We start from the raw sequence: 14816 nt of genomic DNA on the forward strand, positions 1-14816 counted from the left end.
CAGTGGTGTCGCTACAGGCGTGAATGGAGGGACGAATGGAGACGTGTCGTCTTCAGCGATGAGAGTCGCTTCTGCCTTGGTGCCAATGATGGCCGTATGCATGTTTGGCGCCGTGCAGGTGAGCGCCACAATCAGGACTGCATACGACCGAGGCACACAGGGCCAACACCCGGCATCATGGGGTGGGGAGCGATCTCCTACACTGGCCACACACCTCTGGTGATCGTCGAGGGGACACTGAATAGTGCACAGTACATCCAAACCGTCATCGAACCCATCGTTCTACCATTCCTAGACCGGCAAGGGAACTTGCTGTTCCAACAGGACAATGCACGTCCGCATGTATCCCGTGCCACCCAACGTGCTCTAGAAGGTGTAAGTCAACTACCCTGGCCAGCAAGATCTCCGGATCTGTCCCCCATTGAGCATGTTTGGGACTGGATGAAGCGTCGTCTCACGTCCAGCATGAACGCTGGTCCAACTGAGGCGCCAGGTGGAAATGGCATGGCAAGCCGTTCCACAGGACTACATCCAGCATCTCTACGATCGTCTCCATGGGAGAATAGCAGCCTGCATTGCTGCGAAAGGTGGATATACACTGTACTAGTGCCGACATTGTGCATGCTCTGTTGCCTGTGTCTATGTGCCTGTAGTTCTGTCAGTGTGATCATGTTATGAATCTGACCCCAGGAATGTGTCAATAAAGTTTCCCCTTCCTGGGACAATGAATTCACGGTGTTCTTATTTCAATTTCCAGGAGTGTATAATAACACCCAGATATTGGCATGTACATCCAGCTATTGGGACAGTGTTATTAAGGAGGCAATTGAGATTAAATTAGCGAGCAACCTCGTTAACAGGGATGGAAGTTTTTGTTTAAACTCTGTTTGGAATCCGGCTCTCTCCCTTGTCAAAAAACATAGAGACGGAGTCAACGCTACCTGACCTGCGAATTCTTAGTCTCACTATCGACCGCTCTGACTCTGGTCATTTTAGTGGCACTAGTGTTCAGTGTGTGTGTTATCTTTACTGCTTCAGTCCGAGAACCGAGGTTTTAAATTGGCATGTACGTCACCTGTCCTTGCCTTGAAAATGGCGGGGTGTTCTCTCGCCGAAATATCGGCGGTCGCTGAAAGTGTTACCTGGCTGAATTCCCGGAAGTTATTTGAAAGTTGTATACGCCAGGAGAAACTCAGGTCTCACAGAGATGTTGGCTGGCTTCCTGAGGGTATCGTACCAAACTCTGTCCAATTGGCACATTAGATCATCAGAATCATGAACTGGTCAGTGTGTCCTGTCCATAATTCCTCAAACATTCTCAATTTGGGAGAGATACTGCGACCTTGCTGACCAATTTAGGGCTTTGCATGCACGAAGACAAGCATTAAAAACTCTCTTCGTGTGTATGTGTGTGTGTGGGGGGGGGGGGGGCGACATTATCTGGCTGAAATATAAGCCCAGGAAGGCCTACTGTGAAGAACAGCAAAACGGGGCTTAGAATATCGTCGACGAACTACTGTGCTGTATGAGTGCCGCGGATGACAACCCAAGAGGTCCTGATTATGGAATGAAATAGCAACTAGACCATCGCTCTAGGTTGTCGGGCCATATCGTTGGCGACAGTTAGGGTGGTATCCCAGCTCTGTCTGAGGCGTTTTCAGACACGTCTTCTCTGGTCATCTGAGCTCAGTTCTAAGCGAGACTTATGACTAAAGACAATTCTTTTCCATTCAATGATATTACAGGCGAAAGATGTGTCTAGAGATGCCCCGGACAGCAGTGGGATACCAACTTGACTGTCACCCGCCATAAGGCCTGAAAAACAGGAGTGATGGTCTGGGTGCCATTTCTTTTGGGGGAGGATCCCTTTGGTTGTCATCTGCGGCACCCTTACAGCAGGGCAGTACGTCGACTATAATCTATGGCCTGTTTCGTTGCCCTTCATGACAAGCAAACTTGGGCTTACATTTCAGCAAGATAACGCCCACTCGCACATGGCGAGATTTTCTATTGCATCTCTTCGTTCATCCAAAACCCTACGCTGGCCAGGAGTGTCGCTGTATCTCTTCCCAGTTAAGAACGTTTGTAACATTATGGTCAGGGCCCTCCAATCAGCTCATGATTTTGATGATCTAACGTGCCAACTGGGCAGGATTTGGCACGATACCCCTCAGGAGGACATCCAGCAATTTTATCAATCAATGCCATGCCAAATATCTACTCGCATAAGTGTAAAACGTGGACCAACGCGTTACTGACTCACTCAATTTGTGAAGCTCTTTCTCTTGAATAAATCATCCAATTTTTCTGAAACCGTAATCATTTGTTTGTCTGTACGTGCGCCGCACATCTATCAATTTCCGTCACATTCGGATAATTCCTTCGTGATGGGCTCTTTTTTTTTGTCTTCGAGGATATACAAACCGCCCTCACGAATCAGTCTGTCTATTCAAGAAAATCCTATCAAAATCCCCATAGTAGTTTCTGATAATAACCTTCAGATACAGACAGAAAACATGAAGGATGACTTTAATTTATAAGAATTGTAACTGGACTTTTCAGATCCTACTCACCCTTTTGAGAAATTAGTGCTCATGAAATATCTCACTAACATAAACACATAAGTATATCGTGACACTATATATCCCTCGTCCCAACACACACACTGTTCAAAGTATGAATATAATACTACGACCATTAAAAATCTGCACAAAAACGTAAAGGGGCTAAAGCTGAGTACAGGGGAGCAGAGACGTGGGCACACATGAGTTCAACAAAATACTGTAGCATGTTAAATGTCTCATGGTTGAAATTAAGGGCTTTGGATTAGGGAACGTCTTCTACGGCAACGAAAAGGTCTTGACAGAACGTCTTAAAATTAACATTTTAGATTATTTTATTACGTAAAATTAGCGCTGTAATAAAATTATATTTCATAATGTTGTCATTTCACTATGTTGCACTAGAAAATGCACGTTCTTGACGTTCTTACTCAAACCAGTGACGCCTATTTGAGGCAGCCTTGGAACACGGGTAATGTAAAGCTCTATAACAATCTCATAAGAACAGTGACAATGAAAGGAAAGGCTGCATTTCAAATTGATTCTATTTTTCGTAAAGAAAACGTATAGAGTGTTCTCTTTTTGCCTAGAAACTGTTAGGGAGCAATCCTACAGAGACCATTCATGAGCATCAGAAAGGTTTTCAGTTGAATTCGAATAGTGTCAAGGTTGCCTTTATTTGTAATGGATGTTACAAGATGCTTCAAAAAGTTTATTAAAAAACTTGAAAATGCGAGAAAAGGAATTACAACGAAAGGATGTAAACTACTACGAGGGACCCCTGTGAATAATGAAAGGAGCCTGTCAGAAGAAAGTCATAACCTTAGAATAATCATTCAAATTTATCAGTGTTACAGGAAATCTCTTGAAAATGAATAGTGTACCACATTGTACACCATGTTTAAGATGTTCTTCATGGGTGAACAGTTTTTCTGTGTTGGTTAAGGTGTTTTCCCGTCAAGAGTTCACTGAGTAAAGTGTCGTGTATGTTTCCAATAAAAATGCTGTGTGGCATTGTTGGCTGGGATATCCCATGGGTGGGTTCAGCAATTTATAGGGAAGGGTACTCTTCCTCTGCACACATTGTCCTCTTTGCTTGCAGATATGTGGAGTTGTGTCATATGTATATTGTGGGGTGTAGCTGAGTGCTATTTATGCGTAAATAGGGTTGTGTTTTATGTTTACTTTGGATTGCAATAATCAGCGAAGGGAGATGGTGAAACTTGTAGCTGACACATAGCCTAGACCTCTCGAGTAGCACCAAGAGGGCTATTGAGCTCAACATCCCCATTCAATGTCAACATACACTCAGTTCATGAGACTCTACAGAGAGATTTGGCGCAAAGAATAGTGATCAGGACTTTATGCTGCCACCTCTCCTCCCCATGCTAGTCAAATACTGACAGCAAAAATCTCATCCACAACCACGTTTCGAACTCACATATTTATGAATCAAGTACCACAGCACAGGCGTGCTTTAGCAACATTGTCTATGGTCTTGAACTAACCCAACTCTTCTCTAACCACATCTTCCTACCCATCACTCTGTCTGTTCTCTCCTCCCCTCTTTCTCTTTCCATCTTCACCTTCTGTTCTTCCTTTTCTATCTGCCAACTGCCGGTTTACACCTTCCACCTGCCTCATGCATCTCCCCCTCTCCCTCTCTCTCTGTCCGTTTACTCCTTTCCCTAACTCTATCTTCCATACCTCTATACACCTCAGTCTGTTCCCAGCCATTATTTTCACTATGTGTAGCTCCTGTAGTACAGTTCAATAAAGCAGATCTACTCCCACAAAACATTTGTGATGCGGGGCAGACTACACATCGGGAACTTGAAAATCATTTGTTTGCCCCTGAGGTAGAGGCCACCATACAGAGGAGGCTGACACAATGTTCAAATGGCTCTGAGCACTATGGGACTTAACATCTATGGTCATCAGTCCCCTAGAACTTAGAACTACTTAAACCTATCTAACCGAAGGACAACACACAACACCCAGCCATCACGAGGGCCCGCATCTCGCTTCCCACACCCGGGTTCCCGGGTTCGATTCCCGGCGGGGTCAGGGATTTTCTCTGCCTCGTGATCTCTGGGTGTTGTGTGATATTCTTAGGTTAGTTAGGTTTAAGTAGTTCTAAGTTCTAGGGGGCTGATGACCATAGATGTTAAGTCCCATAGTGCTCAGAGCCATTTGAACCATTACGAGGCAGAGAAAATCCCTGACCCCACCGCGACACAATGTGCTCTTATATGTAGGCTGCCCTGCAAAGCTGATTGATTTGGCAGGTTGATATTGTTCCCATACAATATGCCTGTCATGCAGGACAGTGTATTTGTTAGGGGCTTGAAAAAGACCATGTTTTACCTTTATCTGCGCTATAAACACCACCGTAGTGATACTCATCAAGCCTGCTGTTTATGTGGCAAATTTGACTGAAATCTATCCAGGGATTTGGAAGGGCATCCCAGGCACACATACACTCTGCTTTACATCTGTATCACATATGGTGAAGATAATAACATTCAGTTTCTGCACAAGATCTTAAGTGTGATACTTCGAAGAAAGTTTCCAATCTAGCTACAGTCCTAATAATTTAATATGCTCAACACCAGTGTTCATTTGATATTGTTGTTGCTGTGGTCTTCAGTCCAGAGACTGGTTTGATGCAGCTCTCCATGCTGCTCTATCCTGTGCAAGCTACTTAATCTCCCAGTAACTACTGCAACCTACATCCTTCTGAATCTGTTAAGTGTATTTGTCTCTTGGTCTCCCTCTACGATTGTTACCCTCCACACTGCCCTCCAATACTAAATTGGTGATCGCTTGATGCCTCAGAATATGTCCTACCAACCGATCCCTTCTTCTAGTCAAGCTGTGCCACAAATTTCTCTTCTCCTCCATTCTATTCAATACCTCCTCTTTAGTTATGTGATCTACCAATCTAATCCTCCGCATTCTTCTATAACATCACATTTCTAAAGCTTCTATTCTCTTCTTGTCTAAACTATTTATCGTCCACATTTCACTTCCACACATGGCTTCACTCCATACAAATACTTTCAGAAACGTCTTCCTGACACTTAAATCTACACTCGATGTTAACAAATTTCTCTTATTCAGAAACGCTTTCCTTGCCATAGCCAGTCTACATTTTACATCCTCTCTACTTCGACCAACATCAGTGATTTTGCTTCACAGACGGAAAAACTCATTTACTGTTTTAAATGTCTCGTTTTGCTTTTGTTGATGTTCATTTTATATCTTCTTTTCAAAACACTCTCCATTCCGTTCAATTGCTTTGCCAGGTCCTTTGCTGTCTCTGATAAGATTACAATGTCGTCGGCAAACCTCAAATTCTTTATTTCTGCTCCATGGATTTTAATTCCTACTCAAAATTTGTCTTTTGTTTCCTTTACTTTTTGCTCAATATACAGATTGAATAACGTCGGAGATAGGCTACAACCCTGTCTCACTCCCTTCCCAACCACTGCTTCCCTTTCATGTCCCTCGACTCTGCCATCTGGTTTCTGTACAAATTGTAAATAGCCTTTTACTCCCTGTATTTTACCCCTGCCACCTTCAGAATTTGACATTGCCAAAAGCTTTCTCTAAGTCTACAAATGCTAGAAACGTAGGTTTGCCTTTTCTTAATCTATTTTCTAAGATAAGTCGTAGGGTCAGTATTGCCTCAGGTGTTTCGATATTTCTACGGAATCCAAAGTGATCTTCCCCCGAGGTCGGCTTCTACCAGTTTTTCTATTCGTCTGTAAACAATTCGTGTTAGTATCTTGCAGCCGTGGCTTATTAAACTGATAGTTGGGCAATTTTCCCATCTGTCAACACCTGCTTTCTTTGGGATTGGAATTATTATATTCTTCTTGAAGTCTGAAGGTATTTCGCCTGTCTCATATATCTTGCTCACTAGTTGGTAGAGTTTTGTCAGTGCTGGATCTCCCAAGGCTATCAGTAGTTCTAATGGGATGTTGTCTACTCCCTGGGCCTTGTTTCGACTTAGGTCTTTCTGTGCTCTGTCAAACTCTTCACGCAGTATCATATCTCCCATTTCATCTTCATCTACATCTTCTTCCATTTCCATAATATTGTCCTCAAGAACATCGCCCTTGTATGGATCCTCTATATTCTCCTTACACCTTTCTGCTTTCTCTTTTTTGCTTAGAATTGGGTTTCCATCTGAGCTCTCGATATTCATGCAAGTGGTTCTATTTCTCCAAAGCTCTCTTCAACTTTCCTGTAGGCAGTATCTATCTTAACCCTAGTGATATACTCCTCTACATCATTACTTTCGTCCTCTAGACATCCCTGTTTAGCCATTTTGCACTTCCTCCTTTTTGCCTGCTTCATTTACTGCATTATTGTGTATATCCTTCCATCAATTAAATTCAACATCTCTTCAGTTACCCAAGAATTTCTATTGGCCCTCATTTTTTTACGTGCTTGGGCCTCTTCTACCTTCACTATTTCATCTCTCAAAGCTACCCATTCTTCTTCTACTGTAATTCTTTCCCCCATTCTTGTCAATTATTCACTAATGCTCTCCCTGAAACCCTCTACAACCTTTGGTCCTGTCAGTTTATCCAGGTCCCATCTCCTTAAATTCCCACCTTTTTGCAGTTTATTCAGTTTTAATCTAAAGTTCATAATCAACAGATTGTGTTCAGAATCCACATCTGCCCCTGGAAATGTCTTACAATTTAAAACCTGGTTCCTAAATCTCTGTTTTACCATTATATGGTCTATTTGATACCTTTTAGTATCTCCAGGATTCTTCCATGTATACAACCTTCTTTTATGAACCAAGTGTTAGCTATGATTAAGTTATGCTCTGTGCAAAATTCTACCAGACGGCTTCCTCTTTCATTTCTTAGCCCCAATCCATAATCACCTACTATGTTTCCTTATCTCCATTTTCCTACTGACGAATTCCAGTTACCCATGACTATTAAATTTTCGTCACCCTTCACTACCTGAATAATTTTTTTTATCTCATCATACATTTCTACAATTTCTTCATCATCTGCTGAGCTAGTTGGCATATAAACTTGTACCACTATAGAAGGCATGGGCTTTGTGTCTATCTTGGCCACAATAATGCGTTCACTATGCTCTTTGTAGTAGCTTACCCGCACTCCTATTTTTTTATTCATTATTAAACCTACTCCTGCATTACCCCTATTTGATTTTGTATTTATAACCCTGTATTCACCTGACCAAAAGTCTTGTTCCTCCTGCCACCGAACTTCACTAATTCCCACTATATCTAACTTTAACCTATCCATTTCCCTTTTTAAATTTTCTAACCTACCTGCCCGATTAAGGGATCTGACATTCCACGCTCCGATCCGTAGAACGCCAGTTTTCTTTATCCTGATAACGACGTCCTCCTGAGTAGTCCCCACCCGGAGATCCGAATGGGGGACTATTTTACCTCCGGAATATTTTACCCAAGAGGACGCCATCATCATTTAATCATACAGTAAAGGTGCATGTCCTCGGGAAAAATTACGGCTGAAGTTTCCCCTTGCTTTCAGCCGTTCGCAGTACGAGCACAGCAAGGCCGTTTTGGTTAGTGTTACAAGGCCAGATCAGTCAATCATCCAGACTGTTGCCCCTGCAACTACTGAAAAGGCTGCTGCCCCTCTTCAGGAACCACAGGTTTGTCTGGCCTCTCAATAAATATCCCTCCGTTGTGGTTGCACCTACGGTACGGCTATCTGTATCGCTGAGGCACACAAGCCTCCCCGCCAACGGCAGGATCCATGGTTCATAGGAGGATTCATTTGATAATCCTGAATTAATAAAACATCACTTAGGTTATGAGGTGAGATAGTTTACACATTTACAAATGTGCAGACAAAGGTACTTTTCTGCTTGGTAATAGAGTTGGCATATATTGTGCTGTGCTGGTTACAAAAATTGTTTGCCAGTCCACGAATTAAAGTTTGGAGACACTGAAATGGGTCAGCTAAATCTGTTTCGTAAGTGTTAAGAGTTTTTCGAGTCGTAATATGCGGGTAGTGTCTGGTTCTCTGCCATTTTTACGCTGCTGCAATCACACAGAGCCCCTGGAGGAGGGACAAGCAATCTTTGTTTGTTGACTTACGTGTACAGAGCCCGCTTTGTATCTATTTTTCCTAATATGTGTCTGTGTGTGTATGAACGCGTGCGTGAAGATGTTTTTTGCAGTTGCCTCTGCATGGCGCGTAGACGACTTTCTAGTGCTTGGTTAAGCTGGATATGCAAACCTTGGATTCTGCAAACTCTGGCCATGCAGTCCAACTCGAAACACCCTCAAGCACGCGTTCATCCTTTCATCCTTTCCTATTTGTTGTGTTTTTAAATAAACCCCTCTTCCAATAATATTTGTTCCTAACACGAAAAGTTCACTACAGTCGATATGATCGTCTTGAGAGATTCAGGAACTGTATAGATGTTAAAAATAATTCTCATTTACTGTTCCAGCCCAGTTGCACATATTTAATTAGATTACATGTGTCTCTGGTCCTTCTTCTAATGGAAGTAGTTGCGTCACAACCCGTCTTGTTTACTCAGAGTACTACCACATTTCGGAGTTTCCAGTGTGTGGTTCTGAGTAGACAAGATAGGTGGTTGACGCAAATACTTTGGTCTGAAGATGACCAAAAGTGATCGAAACATGTAATCTAATTAAAAATGTGCAGCTGAAACGCAACAAAAAAACTTCTCATTCGAGGGTTAGCTGTTCCTAATCCCTAATCTACCAAAAGAGAGGTTTTGTGAAGTGATAAAATTTCTGCTGGTTTTCTCGTATCGTTAAGTCCTTTTGTTATGCCACTCTAGAAGGATCGTGGGGGCTGAAGGACAAGGAGTAATATCCATAACACGTAGATGTTTCCATACTGAACTTCCACTCTGCAACGGTGCGTGTGCTGGTTTGAAACTTCTTTACAGGTTAACTTATATGTTTTTGACTGTGAACGCCTATGCGAGTACGTCCGTTATTATGCAGCACTGTGGTACTGAGTTCCCCAAGTTGAAATGGCAATTTAACCTTTTCAGTAAAGCTAGTGTGATCTCTCTGTGTTCAGTACATGTCGCACCACAGAGGCACTGCTAGTTTCAACAGTATTAACTGATCTGCGTTGGACACAACTGGTCTTCTATGTGTTTCGTCCGCTGTAGCACCAACCACTGGTCTAGTTAATGGGGAATGCAGCTGCAGACTGAAAGGTGGAGTGTGTGTCTGGATACCATTACGTACATGTCTATCTAAATACCTCGCCGATAACCGCAAGACGAGGTCAACAAGCTTCTGAACAAGCGCTCTCATCTTGTGCGAGGTTGGGCGGTATGGCGATTCTTGGACAATTTATTTCAGCCTTTCCGTTCTTTTACTTAGTTCACCTAAATCACTACGTTCAGATGGTGAACTATTTGCTATTACCACAGAAAACAGGCTTTCAGAACTGAGAAGTAATTCCCTGTCCAACCAATTCTTCAGTATTCAGCTCCTCATAAGCCACACACTGTTATATACAGAAACCGCAGAATGAATATGCGGACACCCCACACAGTGTGGAATGCGGACACTCAAAGCAATAGAGAATTGACCGCTAGACGTAACGTGAGGCTACCAGTCAGTATTACAGGTGGCAGGGAGTGTCCAATTGCCAGTAGAGAGAACCAGTAACAGCAGAGTGGGTCGGTAAGGATAGCTTAGTGACTTCGAACGTAGGCTAGTCAATTTACGACATCTGAGTAATCGATCCATCAGGGACACCTCATTCTTTTAATGTTCCCCAAGATTGTGAGATGGAAGTGCGAAGGAACAACTGCAACTAAAGCAAGATCAGGCACACCTTAGGTATTGACGGACAGGGACCGTTGGGTATTGTGGAGGTCTGTTGTAGAAAAACGCATCACATCAGCGGGAGGAATCAAACGTGCGTTCTAAAGTGCTATCAACAGTGCAGCAAGCAAATTGACTGTGCGTAGGAAATAATAGAAAAATGAGTATCTAGTTGAGCAGCTCCTCGTAAACCACATACAGTAGAGCGTCGATTATCTGAACGTCGGTCAACCGAACGACCGCTTAACCGAACTGTGTACTCGCTCGCACCTGTTACTCTCCCACCCTGCCATCCATCATCCCCCTCACTCCCAAACCAAGTTTTCCACAATAGTCGCCGCACTGGGCGACCGCTGGCGGAACACTGCTTCTAATGGGGCCTTCACAAGGCGCTCCTGACCGGCCCATGGATCAAGGCGTTATTGAGACTCAAACGATATTACAGGAAAGAATGGTTGCGTAAGTTATTGTTAGAAAGAGAAGAGGATGTAGAAGAAAGTCTCTTAAGAAATCATAAGAATATTGACTTGAAAGACGCTTCCTACATGATCAGCGCAGCATGGAATAGTGCAAAGGAAGAGAATCTGAAGAAAGCCTGGAATAAAATTTTGGACACAGAAGAAAATTCAAAAGGTATGATTGAAAATGACGACCAGAATGATATGTCCGCAGTTCTCGGTGTGCTAAAAGAAACAGATTGCCACGAATGTGATGAAGAAGATGTTCATGAATGGATGAATATCGATGATGCACATCCAGGACACCAAATCATGCAGGACAGCGAGATTGTAAACGTCGTCACTGATAAAGATGATGCCGCCAGTATCTCATCAATCAGTGCTCCAGAAAGTGAAGATGAAAGTATACCAACAGCTTCTGAGGCGTTCACTTGTTTAGATACTGCCTTGCGATGGTTTGAAGCCCAAGATGAAAGTGACCAGTTTAAGATATCTGTAATGAAAAAAAGTACGTAACTTGGCTGCTCGTAAGCGTCTAGGCTTGCTTAGATAGACCAAAATAGAGGATTTTTTTAAACGTTAATTTTGTATACTGTATGTATTGTTCATGCAAAATGCGTATGTAATATGTATATATTTTTGTTTAATAAACTGTGCCACATACTATATATTCCTACTGAAGTTGTCTATGTATGTTACTTTGTTATACTAAAAGAGATGCCTGTTTTTATGAATAAATTTACTGTACAGTACTTCTTTTTGGCAAATAAACATGTACAGTTCGATTATCCGGACAAACCAGTTTTCCGAACACCCATGTCCCCCAATTACTTCGGAAAATCGACGCTCTACTGTATTTCTGTAGTCAGTGCTAAGCGAGGCTGGAGGTTGCGAAAATAGCGACACCACTGGACAGTGAATGCCTGAAAACGAGTGATTTGGGGTCATGACTCAGGCAATACACAGTCTCAATCCAATGGAAGGGTTTGGGTTTGTTGAATGCCAGGAGAGAAGTAAGTACGTGGTTGAGCAGCTCCTCTTAAACCACACATTTCTGTAGTCAGTGAAAATCGACGCTTGAGTTGCGGTAAAAAGCGACGTCACTGGAGAGCGAATGCCTGGAAACGAGTGAAGAACCACGCAATACCCTGTGGCAATGCGCTTGGAGGGTTTGGTTATGAAGAATGCCTGGAGGACGTTACCTGCCATCTTGTGTAGTGCCAATAGTGATATATGGGGAAAATAGTCTTACGGTACAGGAGTGTTTTTCGTGGTTTCATTGTGGTCCCCTAAAATAAGTAAAATCGTATGGCATGAATAGCTGGAGACTCCGAAGGGCTGCCTCAGTCGCCTAATTGGAAAGGTTTTTCCTATTCTCCGCGCCCTCAGGCACCTTTCCACCGCGAATAATGAAAGCTGTGGATACAGCTGTAGTCAGTTAAGTATAGATGACCATAATGGCATGTGTGTGTAATGTACTGTCATGTACGTGTTGGAAATGATGAGAGGAGTGAGAGGTTGAAACCCAGTGCCCGCACCACACTTAGCCGTCTCCTCTCGAAAAGCAGCAAGGGGCCCTCCGAATCTAACGTCCACATCCGACAGACCATCAACAATTTACTTGCCATCACTTCATAAGGCTCTGCAAAGTGGTTTGGACTTCAACCCAGGAAACTCGCACAAGGACTAGTGATGAGAAACTTTACACCAGTACTTCCTCCCCATTGCCGGCCGAATACTGGCAGTGAAAATCTCATCCACCATCAGCCTTCTAACTGGCTTACCTCCATTTACAGCGCTGCGTGCTGCAATGGTAGAAGAACAGAGCAGAGATGATGATTTTATTAGCGTGTTAATGCGCACTGTTATAAAGTCACATCTGTGAGGCAATAGTTTGTGGGCCGTAACTTTCTTGAAGTGAACTGCCCTGCCCAAAATCCCAACCTGCACCAAAAGGAACCCTTGGGGATGAGTCAGAATGTCTCTACGCTCTAGATCTCAGCTTCCAACATCAGTACTCCCTCTGGTTTCGGCTTCTGGGGAAGAGTGGACTACCATTCTTGCAAAGACATTCAGACATTCAGTGTTTCCAGCGGACTTCAAGCCTTAATGAACGTGAAGGGTGGACACACCCCATTTCAGTGGCGACTAATAGGTGTTCGGATTATTTTGATTAGATAGTTGACTGTTACAGTGTATAGTCGAGGTTACTGAGTTAATTTAAAAAGCTGAAAATATTCACTTTTACTGGCTACTATTGTCTCCAAATTATAAAGTTCCCAGTCTTACATTCTATGCTTCATTTAATTATTTTTTTTTTCAAAAAATACATCTCCATTTGACTGTATATTTATGTAAATTTGTTGTGTACAATCTAGATTTTGTCTTCCACGCCATTATCGAGTACAGTGTTCTTAGACCATTAACATCATTTTGCAATGTGTTCTGCAGGATAACAAACACACAGTTCAACAGATTTGCTTAACATGTGCTTAACATTGAATCTGTTGAACTGTGTATTTGTTATCCTGCTCAGTATCTAGCAACATTATCTTAATGCTCTAAGAACATCGTACTTGATAATGGCATGAAAGCCGAAATCTACACTGTACACAAGAAATATTCAGAAATATGCGGTCAAACGACGGCATATCCTTTTAAAAATGCTGTATGCTTGTGGCTCAGAACCACCGAAAATTTTCATTTAATTTACTTACTTGTTGTATCGTATTGTTATTAACAATCCGAACTAATTCAAAAGTAATAGTACTGTACATGGCTACAACACTAGGAGAAAGGATGATCTTCACTACTCAAGGTTAAATCTAACTTTGGCTCAGAAGGGGGTAAATTATGCTACCACAAAAGTCTTTGGTCACTTACCTAATAGCATCAAAAGTCTGACCGAAAGCCACATAGCATTTAAAAGGAAATTAAAAGAATTTCTTAATGGCAACTCCTTCTACTCATTAGATGAATTTTTGGATATAGTAAGTGGGTAATTTCCCAACCTCAAAATATATATACACTCCTGGAAATGGAAAAAAGAAGACATTGACACCGGTGTGTCAGACCCACCATACTTGCTCCGGACACTGCGAGAGGGCTGTACAAGCAATGATCACACGCACGGCACAGCGGACACACCAGGAACCGCGCTGTTGGCCGTCGAATGGCGCTAGCTGCGCAGCATTTGTGCACCGCCGCCGTCAGTGTCAGCCAGTTTGCCGTGGCATACGGAGCTCCATCGCAGTCTTTAACACTGGTAGCATGCCGCGACAGCGTGGACGTGAACCGTATGTGCAGTTGACGGACTTTGAGCGAGGGCGTATAGTGGGCATGCGGGAGGCCGGGTGGACGTACCGCCGAATTGCTCAACACGTGGGGCGTGAGGTCTCCACAGTACATCGATGTTGTCGCCAGTGGTCGGCGGAAGGTGCACGTGTCCGTCGACCTGGGACCGGACCGCAGCGACGCACGGATGCACGCCAAGATCGTAGGATCCTACGCAGTGCCGTAGGGGACCGCACCGCCACTTCCCAGCAAATTAGGGACACTGTTGCTCCTGGGGTATCGGCGAGGACCATTCGCAACCGTCTCCATGAAGCTGGGCTACGGTCCCGCACACCGTTAGGCCGTCTTCCGCTCACGCCCCAAAATCGTGCAGCCCACCTCCAGTGGTGTCGTGACAGGCGTCAATGGAGGGACGAATGGAGACGTGTCGTCTTCAGCGATGAGAGTCGTTTCTTCCTTGGTGCCAATGATGGTCGTATGCGTGTTTGGCGCCGTGCAGGTGAGCGCCACAATCAGGACTGCCTACGACCGAGGCACACAGGGCCAACACCCGGCATCATGGTGTAGGGAGCGATTTCCTACACTGGCCGTACACATCTGGTGATCGTCGAGGGGCCACTGAATAGTGCACGGTACATCCAAACCGTCATCGAA

At 43.6% G+C, this 14816-nt stretch overlaps 1 protein-coding gene across 1 annotated transcript in view; it reads left to right on the plus strand.

The window, feature by feature from the left end:
* The window catches only part of LOC126282036 (myrosinase 1-like), a 143818-nt gene that overhangs the window by 107739 nt on the left and 21263 nt on the right, over positions 1–14816 (plus strand). The window lies entirely within an intron of this gene.

Source organism: Schistocerca gregaria, chromosome 7, assembly GCF_023897955.1.
Source record: "Schistocerca gregaria isolate iqSchGreg1 chromosome 7, iqSchGreg1.2, whole genome shotgun sequence".
NCBI lineage: Eukaryota > Metazoa > Arthropoda > Insecta > Orthoptera > Acrididae > Schistocerca > Schistocerca gregaria.